Source organism: Salvelinus sp. IW2-2015, linkage group LG21 (assembly GCF_002910315.2).
Source record: "Salvelinus sp. IW2-2015 linkage group LG21, ASM291031v2, whole genome shotgun sequence".
NCBI lineage: Eukaryota > Metazoa > Chordata > Actinopteri > Salmoniformes > Salmonidae > Salvelinus > Salvelinus sp. IW2-2015.
In genome coordinates this window covers 1010313-1020065 of record NC_036861.1, presented here as the reverse complement: position 1 = coordinate 1020065, position 9753 = coordinate 1010313, and the positions used below count along the sequence as shown (strand labels likewise).

The 9753-nt window shown below is 44.8% G+C and overlaps 1 protein-coding gene and 1 long non-coding RNA gene across 3 annotated transcripts in view; one reads left to right on the top strand and one right to left on the bottom strand.

The window, feature by feature from the left end:
• The window catches only part of LOC111982449 (uncharacterized), a 29256-nt gene extending 20731 nt beyond the window's left edge, over positions 1-8525 (top strand). The window contains exon 3 of the long non-coding RNA XR_002879749.3: positions 7901-8525. This is a non-coding gene — a long non-coding RNA (uncharacterized lncRNA). The remainder of the gene's footprint in view (positions 1-7900) is intronic.
• Positions 1-9753, bottom strand: part of LOC111982448 (netrin-1) — a 111625-nt gene that overhangs the window by 47209 nt on the left and 54663 nt on the right. The window lies entirely within an intron of this gene.

Here is a 9753-nt window from a genome sequence, read left to right as displayed (position 1 = left end):
CCAACCCTAACCCAATAAACCCTAACCCTAAACCCTAACCTTAAACCAACCCGTAAACCCTAACCTAACCCTAGACCCTAACCCTAAACACCCTAACACCTACCTACCCTAAACCCTAACCCTAACCCTAACCCTAACCCTAACCCTAACACCTAACCCTAACCCTAACCCTAACCCTAACCCTAACCCCTAACCTAACCCTAACCCTAACCCTAACCCTAACCCATAACCCTAACCCTAACCCGAACCCTAAACCCATAAACCCTAACCCTTAACCCTAACCCTAACCCTAACCTAACCCCTAAACCCAACCCTACCCTAACCATAACCCTACAACCCTAACCCAATCCCCTAACCCTAACCCTAACCCAACCCTAACCCAAACCCTAACCCCTAACCCTTAACCCCTAACCCTAACCCTAACCCCTAACCCTAAAACCCTAACCCTAATCCTAACCCTAACCTAAACCCTAACCCCTAACCCTAACCCTAACCCAACCCTAAACCCTAACCCTAACCCTAACCCTAGAACCCTAACCCTGCCCCCCCTGTCCCTACCGCCCCTACGCGTCCCCTATCCCACCCTGCCTCCCTACCCCTGCCCTCCACCCCTGGCCTCCCTCCCTACCGACTCCCTACCCCTGCTCGCTACCTGCTCGACACTCTTGGTGCTGGGTGTTGCTATTTCCGTCTTGTTTACGGGGATATGAAGGTTGCGCGGCAGGAAGACGGAATTCTTTGGTGTTGCTGGAATATTCGATGACAGAGCCTCAGGTCAGTCCTGGATGACCCCTGAATGTTTACAACGTCAATGGACGGGATGGGTGGGCGGACACAGACTGACAGACAGTGGGAAATTAACATTTTTTGAAAAGTCTTTCAGTGGTGTCAGCTCATACATTAAGTTTTATATGGGCTCCAATGAAGTTTGGACTTTAATAAACTGTATTCAGAACGAAGTTTCTTACAGTGAAATTTCTCTAACAAATCCATCGCTATATTAACTAGACCAACATTGTCGAGTGGAACTATCCAACTTGAGCTGACTCCCAGGGTCAAACTTTCTCGTTAATTAGGAAAATGAAGGAAGCAGGGCTGTGTTTAGTGATAGCAATGGGGTCAGTCAAGAGCCTGGGGACCGTTCGAGCGAACATCTGCCAATTTTGCAACACACACACAAACACACTCTCTTTCGATCCAACTCTCTCTGGTGGTCCAATGTGGGGTGTTCTCAGGATGTGCGAGAAACAGTAAACAGCCATAAATACCACATATTTTCTTTCTAATAATTTTTTCTTGGCTTTTTAATCAAATTACTTATAAAAAAAACTTATTTGGGGATTAAAAGTCCCCTTTACAGTAGGTGGTGTGTCATTATGAGGCAGCTGACTGATCCGGCTAAACTCAATTATATTGTGTTAAAGGGATCAGTTAACACATTTTACTACCTGTTGGGTCATTAACTAGTGGTGGTTGCCTCGGTAACCCAACATCAGAGGCTTAGAGTTGATAAGCCCTATGGGGTTTGAAAATTACCACACTTTTGCTTCCCGGTCAAATTTTTAACTTCCAGATTCAATCTTAATTAAATGTGCAGGTTTCATTATGTTTCATTTATTGAAACAAAAAAAAGTAGTAATTACACTATAAATAATTGTGCAATTCTCCTCTTGAAATATTTTCAGTTATCCACTCGCTTTCGTAATAGTAAAAAATTGTCTCATGCAGACAACATGTGTATTTTATTATTTAAACATTATATTAACTAGGCAAGTCAGTTAAGAACAAATTCTTATTACAATGACGGCTGTACAGTTGGTAATGGGGATGAGGGAGAAGCATTCAAAACACCAGTACATTTTGTCAGCATTGCCATGTCGTTTGTGGCGTGTGTTAGGCTGTAGTGCGCATGTATGGTGTAGTGTCGTGAGTGTGCTGTTGACGTGGCTTGAGTCCAGATCGTATACACGGTGTGTGCGCTAAAAGTCTGGCAGAGCGAGGCGCCTGCACAGCTTTTGTGCGTCCATCCTGAATCCTCGCACTCGCACCCCAAGGAAATAGCACTCACGGCTGAGTGACTCACTGGACTTATTCTCCAGTGCAGCCTCCGCATCTGTGTTAGAAACAAGGCATAAGACACGGACAAACAGGCAAATAAAGATGTATCTGGCTTTCACTCTCCCACAACATTTTGGCCTGTGCGTTTCGCTACTCACTTCACAGGACCAATCCCGCTAAAACCGTAGAAGGCCCGCTAGTACCACCATTGCCCGGCGTGTGAGTGTCCCACTAACCTCATGTAGGTGTGTCCCGGATAGTAGGTGTAAACTGATATGCCTGTCGTGTGTGTAATTCATTGACCACAATCACGAGCACCTCTTAATGGTCGTCTGGCGTGTATAGTGAGCATTGTGTTGAGTTGCACTAGAGGAACCGTTGGTGGAGAGTGTGCTCGTCCACCCCTCCTCTAGTTCCTCTGTGAACTGCTTATAGGTTACTCTATTGCAAACATCTCTCAGACAGTCCACACCAACCCTTGTTGCCCTGTGCAGAGAAAGTTAGCTTCGTATGACTGGTCTATGTTAGAACCTGCACACAGAGAATGTCCCAGCGTCAATGCAGGCTCATATGTTCCAAAAACTTAACTGAACAGCCGCAGGTCTATGTGAAGAAACTCACATCAAGTAATAAATTTGCCAAGCAGCTCTGATTACTGGTCAATAATACCCTTAGACAAAAAAATCCATATTAACACACCTATGAAAAGTTATAACAGGTTATTCCCAAAATCCGATAGCAAGCAGTTCGTAATTATTAACATGCTACCCATAGTGAACTCGTTCGAGCACAATATGCACAAAGCAAGCCGACTTCCACATTATGTGCTAAAGTATTAGAAAGCTGGCGATAAAGGGGGAACTCGCACATGATATTTCAGAAATGGAGTAGGTTCAAGATAAGGGTTGAATGCAAAGCCTGAATACATCACAACATTGCAGGAAACGTTGATAAGCCCAATACCAGACAAGCCCAACATTGTCACCATCAGCTTTTATCTTAATTCAAAAATTGTACTAATGCCAATTAAAATCTAGACAGAGAAGAAAACTACCAAAGGATCGATCATAATTTGGTGAGATTTATATCTAGTAGGCATATGTTGCAGTTCTCAGCATTAAGACCTCTGCACTTACATGAGAGCACGTAGGTGCCAATGCTAATTGCGGGCAAGCCACTCTAAACCCCCAGGAGGATTTAACTGAAGTTTACTAAGTACCCATGAGAATGTCTCCAATAGAACCCACTCTGTACGGGTGTCCATAATGTGGATGCAGGTACCCTCATCAACTATATCCGATAAGGTTCTATGAGACCATTGTAAACGTTTGGAAATCCAGAACGTACCAACATAACGTCTCCCCGACCAAAGTGTAGATAACCAAAGTGTGTTTTTGCTGCGCTTTTCCTATCCCTTGAAAGGGGTATCGCCCCAGTATAAGAATGTTTATGTTTCGAATCTTTGTTAACCAAACTAAAAGAACGTTCCCATTAAATACGAATAGCCCTACAGAAACTTAAAAGATACTGTGTTAAAATGGGGCAATAACAACCTTTGCATCCCAGTTGCAACTTTGTATATAACGCAACATCACTTGTCAGCAATATCTCTGTTCTTAAGTGAGCATATATTTACAGCGTAAACTACATACCACGTAATACGCCCGAGCTCAAAACGTTAAAAATAATCCCTGTCCATACAACAACCCCAACAGAAACGGTAGACTCCTCACTATCTTGCTTAAACAGGATTGATCTGAAGGAGAATCGTATGTTGAAAACAAACAGAACAGCCCGGTCGTCAAGACGATCAACCCCAAAGAGATACCGCTGCCGAGCCACCGCGATGTATCTATTGAACGTATATTTGTCCCCGAATGGTTGTTTGTGTACCCCGCCTGCCTCGCCACCATTAGACAAGGCAGTCCCCGAAGGACGATAGTTTCTGAGGGTACAGTAATACCCACTATAGAGTCGTGGCATCTGGAACAGTCCTGTAAAAGCAGTGATCCTGGCAGCAACTATTAGGAGTACGCGGGGGGACGCACCGACAAGTGAAGCACAAAAGTACATGCACCTATAGGCGATTCCGCGGGTTTCGTTCGGGCCCGGCAGTGTTTTAGAGACGACCACTTAATAACACACTGTGGGCGTGTGACTGCCGACGTGTTCGGCGGGATTCTACATGTAGAATTGATATGTTCAGAATCTACGGCTGGCCAGTTGTCGACACTGATTACAAGAGGTGCCTAACGATACCGGTGACTGTTCGCGGAGCCTAGGCTTACAGACGCTGGTTGACCCAGTGTGTCTCGTGCGACGTATAGGCCCAGGAATAGAAAAACTCCTCGATTGATTCTATGGACCCCAGGGATTAATACACCTGGAGTCCCTGAAGCACAAGAAAGACAGTCGATACCTGTGAGCGGCCCTCCAGCGCAAGATTGAAGGAGGAATTAAGTCGGGACGGAATAGGTCTCGAAATGGGACACTATGATTAGAGATCTATGTCCCCCAAGGCCATAAGTGGATAGTCTTTGTGTCCCCACCGGTTGATGCGGGTCTAAGAGCAGGTGTCCAAAAGAAAGGGAAGCCAAGAAAGGTGGGCACCAAAAGCAGCGCCAGGGTGAGCCCAGGCAACACAAAATCCAACAAGTCCGAGATACGGGAGGGAAAACAAGCAAAGGACAGCCACTAATTAAGACCCCTGGGTACCGGTAGAGAGCTGGAACCAGAACTCTACAGATAAGGGACTGATCAGTGGTCTTTGGCCGTCTGAAGACTCCTTCTCTCCAAATTTCTAATCAATAAACTTGTGACGAAGAAGAGCTAATTACAGGAAAGTCTGGACATGAAAAAGTAACGCAGCACAGCCCTTCAATGGATCTTTGTTTTAACTGGTGCAAGCGTGAGAAAGGCAACTCTATGCCCTAAGATTGTGATGGAGACACATGGATAACATTAGGTAAGATCCTACTCGAAGTGTGTGTTACAAAAAGATACCATAGTGGTGTTTGCCAGGACCTGGAGTGGCGCGCTCTGGAAAACAAACAACAAAGTGCATGATTTGTGTCAGGATGGAGCCACTATCAAAACGATGTCCCTCGTTCTCCCTCCTTGTCGCGTCGGAGATTGGCAAATATTCGGATGCATGAAGACAGTCCCGATTTAGGCATCAATAAGGATCTGTAGTTTTTCATAGTAGAACTCCTTATGTGTCCCGTCTCGACTAATATGCACAATCCTAGAAACAAGCGAAACGAGTTCACAGGAACAAGCAAAACCACAGAGAATGGACTTTCCTAGATGTGGTCGTGTCAGTGACACGGTAGTGGCTGTTCCTGTGTGCCCAGATGTGTAGTATTGGGTGTGAAACCAAAAACATACGTATGTGTTCCCCACCAACTTTCCACAGAGGAACCAAATTGTGCTCTACACGTGCCTGATTGAGTAATGCATTTTGGATCAGTAACAGTACGTGGCGGACCATGTGTGTGTTGTTGTATTGAGAGGGCTGTAAATGTAGTTACCCGATGTCTGACAAAGAGGCCCAAAAAAAAGCTGTGTTCGTGTGTTTGTGTTTGTAGCTGTGTGTGTGTAGTCATGAGCTCGATTCCAGGTTTTTGGAGAACCCAATGAAGGACATGCCAACAGCAAAACGACTGGTAGTCATAGAAGCCCGAATTATTATTCCAAATCATTCCCAGCTGAGGTACTAATTAAGAACCGGCCGTAGCAAACTTTATGCTCACTATTAACCGAGTTAATAAAAACCGCAAGTCACAGCCAACATCACCGTGAACAAGCGACCTGGCGCCTAATTTATGTCCAACAATAACATTATATTGTGTTACCACAACCGTTTAAATTTCGAAGTGAGGCTCCTCAGCTCCCCAAAATCATTCCCCATCTGCTTTTGGGTTGCGACTAAAGAACCACCCTCCTTAGCTATCAATCTCTATGTAGAAGGCGACAAACCATTTTGTGATTGAGAACAGGCCCCCCAGATTCATAAAGCCACTAACCTGAGAGAAAGGAGAATGAACCAACCTGGGAGGGCAGATGTGATGGTCAGAGGGACAGAGAGAAGAAGACATTATCCGAAGAAAAAAAAACCAAGGTGAAGAAAGTAGAGAGGAGAACCAGAGAAAGGAGAGAGTGAGAAGACAACTCACTCTTGGCCTGATCATTACATGGAAGTTAAAACTCTCACAGTTTTTACCTGGAGGGGGGGGGCTCAATTCGCTGATAAATGTATTGTGCCAAATACTGCATCACAATGCCAATGCCACAGGAGGGGAGAACGAGGGAACATGTTGATAGGGCTCCACCCTGACACATCTGCCCATGTTTTTCAGCCCACTCCCTCCCGAAACACACATACTGTACACACACTCAAGTAGGCTACTTCCTGTTACCATGTGCCCATCACAATCWATGGAATAGAGTCGCTTCTCAGCTTGCACCAGTTAAAACAAAGATCCATTGAAGGGCTGTGGTGTTTTAGTCCAGACATTGTAATTAGCTCCTTCACACAAGTTATGTTAGAGACTGGAGAGGAGTCTCAGGGGGTCCACACACAGCTCAGTCCCTTATCTGTAGAGTCTGGTTTCCCAGCTCTCTACCGGACCCCAGSGGTCCTTAATTAGGGCTGTCCTCTTTGCTTGTTTTCTTCCCGCTCTGGGACTGTTGATTTTTAGTTGCCTGGGCTCACACTGGGCTTTAGCCTCCTTACCTCTCACTGCCTTAGAGGCATCACGGTGGAAAACTACCCATCTGCCTTGGGGGCATCGCATAGGAAACCTATCCTTCCCTTAACCCTCTTGCCTGGAGGTTTAGGGATTGCTGGCAGAGAGAGTTAAGGAACGGACACACCGGTAGCGTTTACCGGCAGAGAGTACTTAGCACCTCTGAACAGAGTGGCAGACGTAATTTGACATCCAATTCTACATGTAGAATCACGCGAACACGTCGGCAGTCACACGCCCACAGTGTGTTTTAGGGGTGGTCCCTRAAACACTGCGCCCGAACGAACGGCCGATGGTGCGGTGTGTCCGCTCCCTCAGGCTGCCGGATCACTGCTCAGACTGCTCCAGGCAGCTCTATAGTTACACTACCYAGACTCCTTCACTCCCTGTCTAATGGTGGGAGCAGGGATTACAACAACTGGGCAATATGCATTCATTCTCTCCATCTTTACAAGAACAGAGATATGCTACAGGGCATGTTGGCTATTATACAGTATGCAACTGGGATGCAAAGGTGTAATACGCTTCAAGCTTCAGTAATTGGTTCCAATTACAAATTACAAAAAGAGCAAAACACACTTTATCTAAACTTCTGGTTCTTAGAACCTTATAAAGTGATAGACCTGCATCACAATAGCCCGTACAGAGTCAGACTTCTTGTCTTCCGTTAAATCCTCCCGGGGGTTGAGAGTGGCTCCAGCAATGCATTGTACCGTGCTCTCAATGCACTGAGAAAGAAATGCTACATGACATTTAACCGAGCAACATACGAATATCAAGGTGTTTTATGAGTACAAACTGTTTTAACGATTACATCATTCTGGTAGTTTCCTTTTCTGCTAGATTTAATGAAAAACAATTGAAGATAAAAGCTGACGTGCCGCTTGCTTGTCTGGTATTGGCTTATCGCGTTTCCTGCAATGTTGTGATGTCATTCAGGCTTCATTCAACCCTTATCCATTCACTCATGTGGAGTTCCCCCTTTCATGAGTTCAACCAAATGATCATCTTGCTTTGTCTTGGTGGTAACTATGGCGATACAGCCGCTCGTCATTGAATACCTGTTATACTTGTGTTTTTTTTCTATATTTCAGCGCTCTGAAGACAAGGCGCGTGTTGTTTTAACACCTGCATTGACCTGGGACATTCTCTGTGCTGAGGTTTCACAGCAGCAGCTCTTCCTGACAGGCCTCATCTGAAGTTGAGACACCTTCACAGTCACAGAGGAACTAGAGGAGGCTGGAGAGCAACCCCCACTGGTGCTGTTAAACACACACACACACACACACACACACACACACACACACAGCGCAAACATACGCAAACACACACTTCTACGGTGGGATTCCTGTGATGAGACCCCAGCCAAATGACAGAAAGAGAACAATTGTGTTCCACTACTTTCAACACTGATGCACACAAACAGAAATAAGCTAGTCACACCTGCTCCTTGGGYCAGGCAGGATTCAGGGTGACTGCCCTTCAATAGAGAACCACACAAAAGCGGCAGGCGCCTCGCTCCTGCCAGACCTTTCAGCGCACACACCTATACGACCATGAGACTCCGATGCACCTCAACACACACACACACACGGGAATGCCTGGCATGTACTGAGTGTTTTGAATTGCATTCTCTCTCCCCCATTTACCAACTGTACAGCCCGTCATTGTAAATAMGAATTTGTTCTTAACTGACTTGCCTAGTTAAATAAAGGTTAAATAAATGAATAACATACACATGTTGTCTGCATGAGAACACATTTTTTACTATTACGAAAGCGAGGTGATAACTGAAAATATTCAACGAGGAGACATGACACAATTATTTATAGTGCAATTACTACTTGTTTTGTTTCACATAAATGAAACGCGCTGGACATTTAATGTAAGATTGAATCTGGAAGTTAAAAATTAGACCGGGAAGCAAAAGTGTGGTAATTTTCAAACCCCATAGGGCTTTCAACTCTAAGCCTTCAGGTTGGGTTACCGTGGCAACCCACCACTAGTTAATGACCCACAGGTAGTAAAATGTGTTAACTGATCCCTTTAACCACATATAATTGAGTTAGCCGGATCCAGTCCTCCTAATGACACACCTACTGTAAAGGGGACCGTTAATCCCCCAAATAAGTGTAATTTGAATTATAACTCCTAAGAAAAAATATCAGAAAGAAAAATAMTGTGGTATTTGCRGGCAATATAAAATGAGACCTAGGCCTATCAGTTGTTACTGTTTCTCGCACATCCTGAGAAACACCCCACACTGGACCACCAGAGAGAGTTGGATCGAAAGAGAGTGTGTTTGTGTGTGTGTTGCAAAATTGGCAGATGTTCGCTCCGAACGGTCCCCAGGCTCTTGGACTGACCCCATTGCTATCACTAACACACAGCCCTGCTTCCTCATTTTCCTAATTAACGAGAAAGTTTGACCCTGGGAGTCAAGCTCAAGTTGCGATATGTTCCACTCGACAAATGTTGGTCTAGTTTCATATAGCGATAGATTTGTTCAGGAAATTGACTGCTACGAAGAACTTCGTTACTGAATAAGTCTAAACTTCATTGGAGCCATTTACAGTGGGGCAAAAAAGTATTTAGTCAGCCACCAATTGTGCAAGTTCTCCCACTTAAAAAGATGAGAGAGGCCTGTAATTTTCATCATAGGTACACTTCAACTATGACAGACAAAATGAGAAAAAAAATCCAGAAAATCACATTGTAGGATTTTTTATGAAATATTTAGCAAATTATGGTGGAAAATAAGTATTTGGTCACCTACAAACAAGCAAGATTTCTGGCTCTCACAGACCTGTAACTTCTTCTTTAAGAGGCTCCTCTGTCCTCCACTCGTTACCTGTATTAATGGCACCTGTTTGAACTTGTTATCAGTAAAAAGACACCTGTCCACAACCTCAAACCAGTCACACTCCAAACTCCACTATGGCCAAGA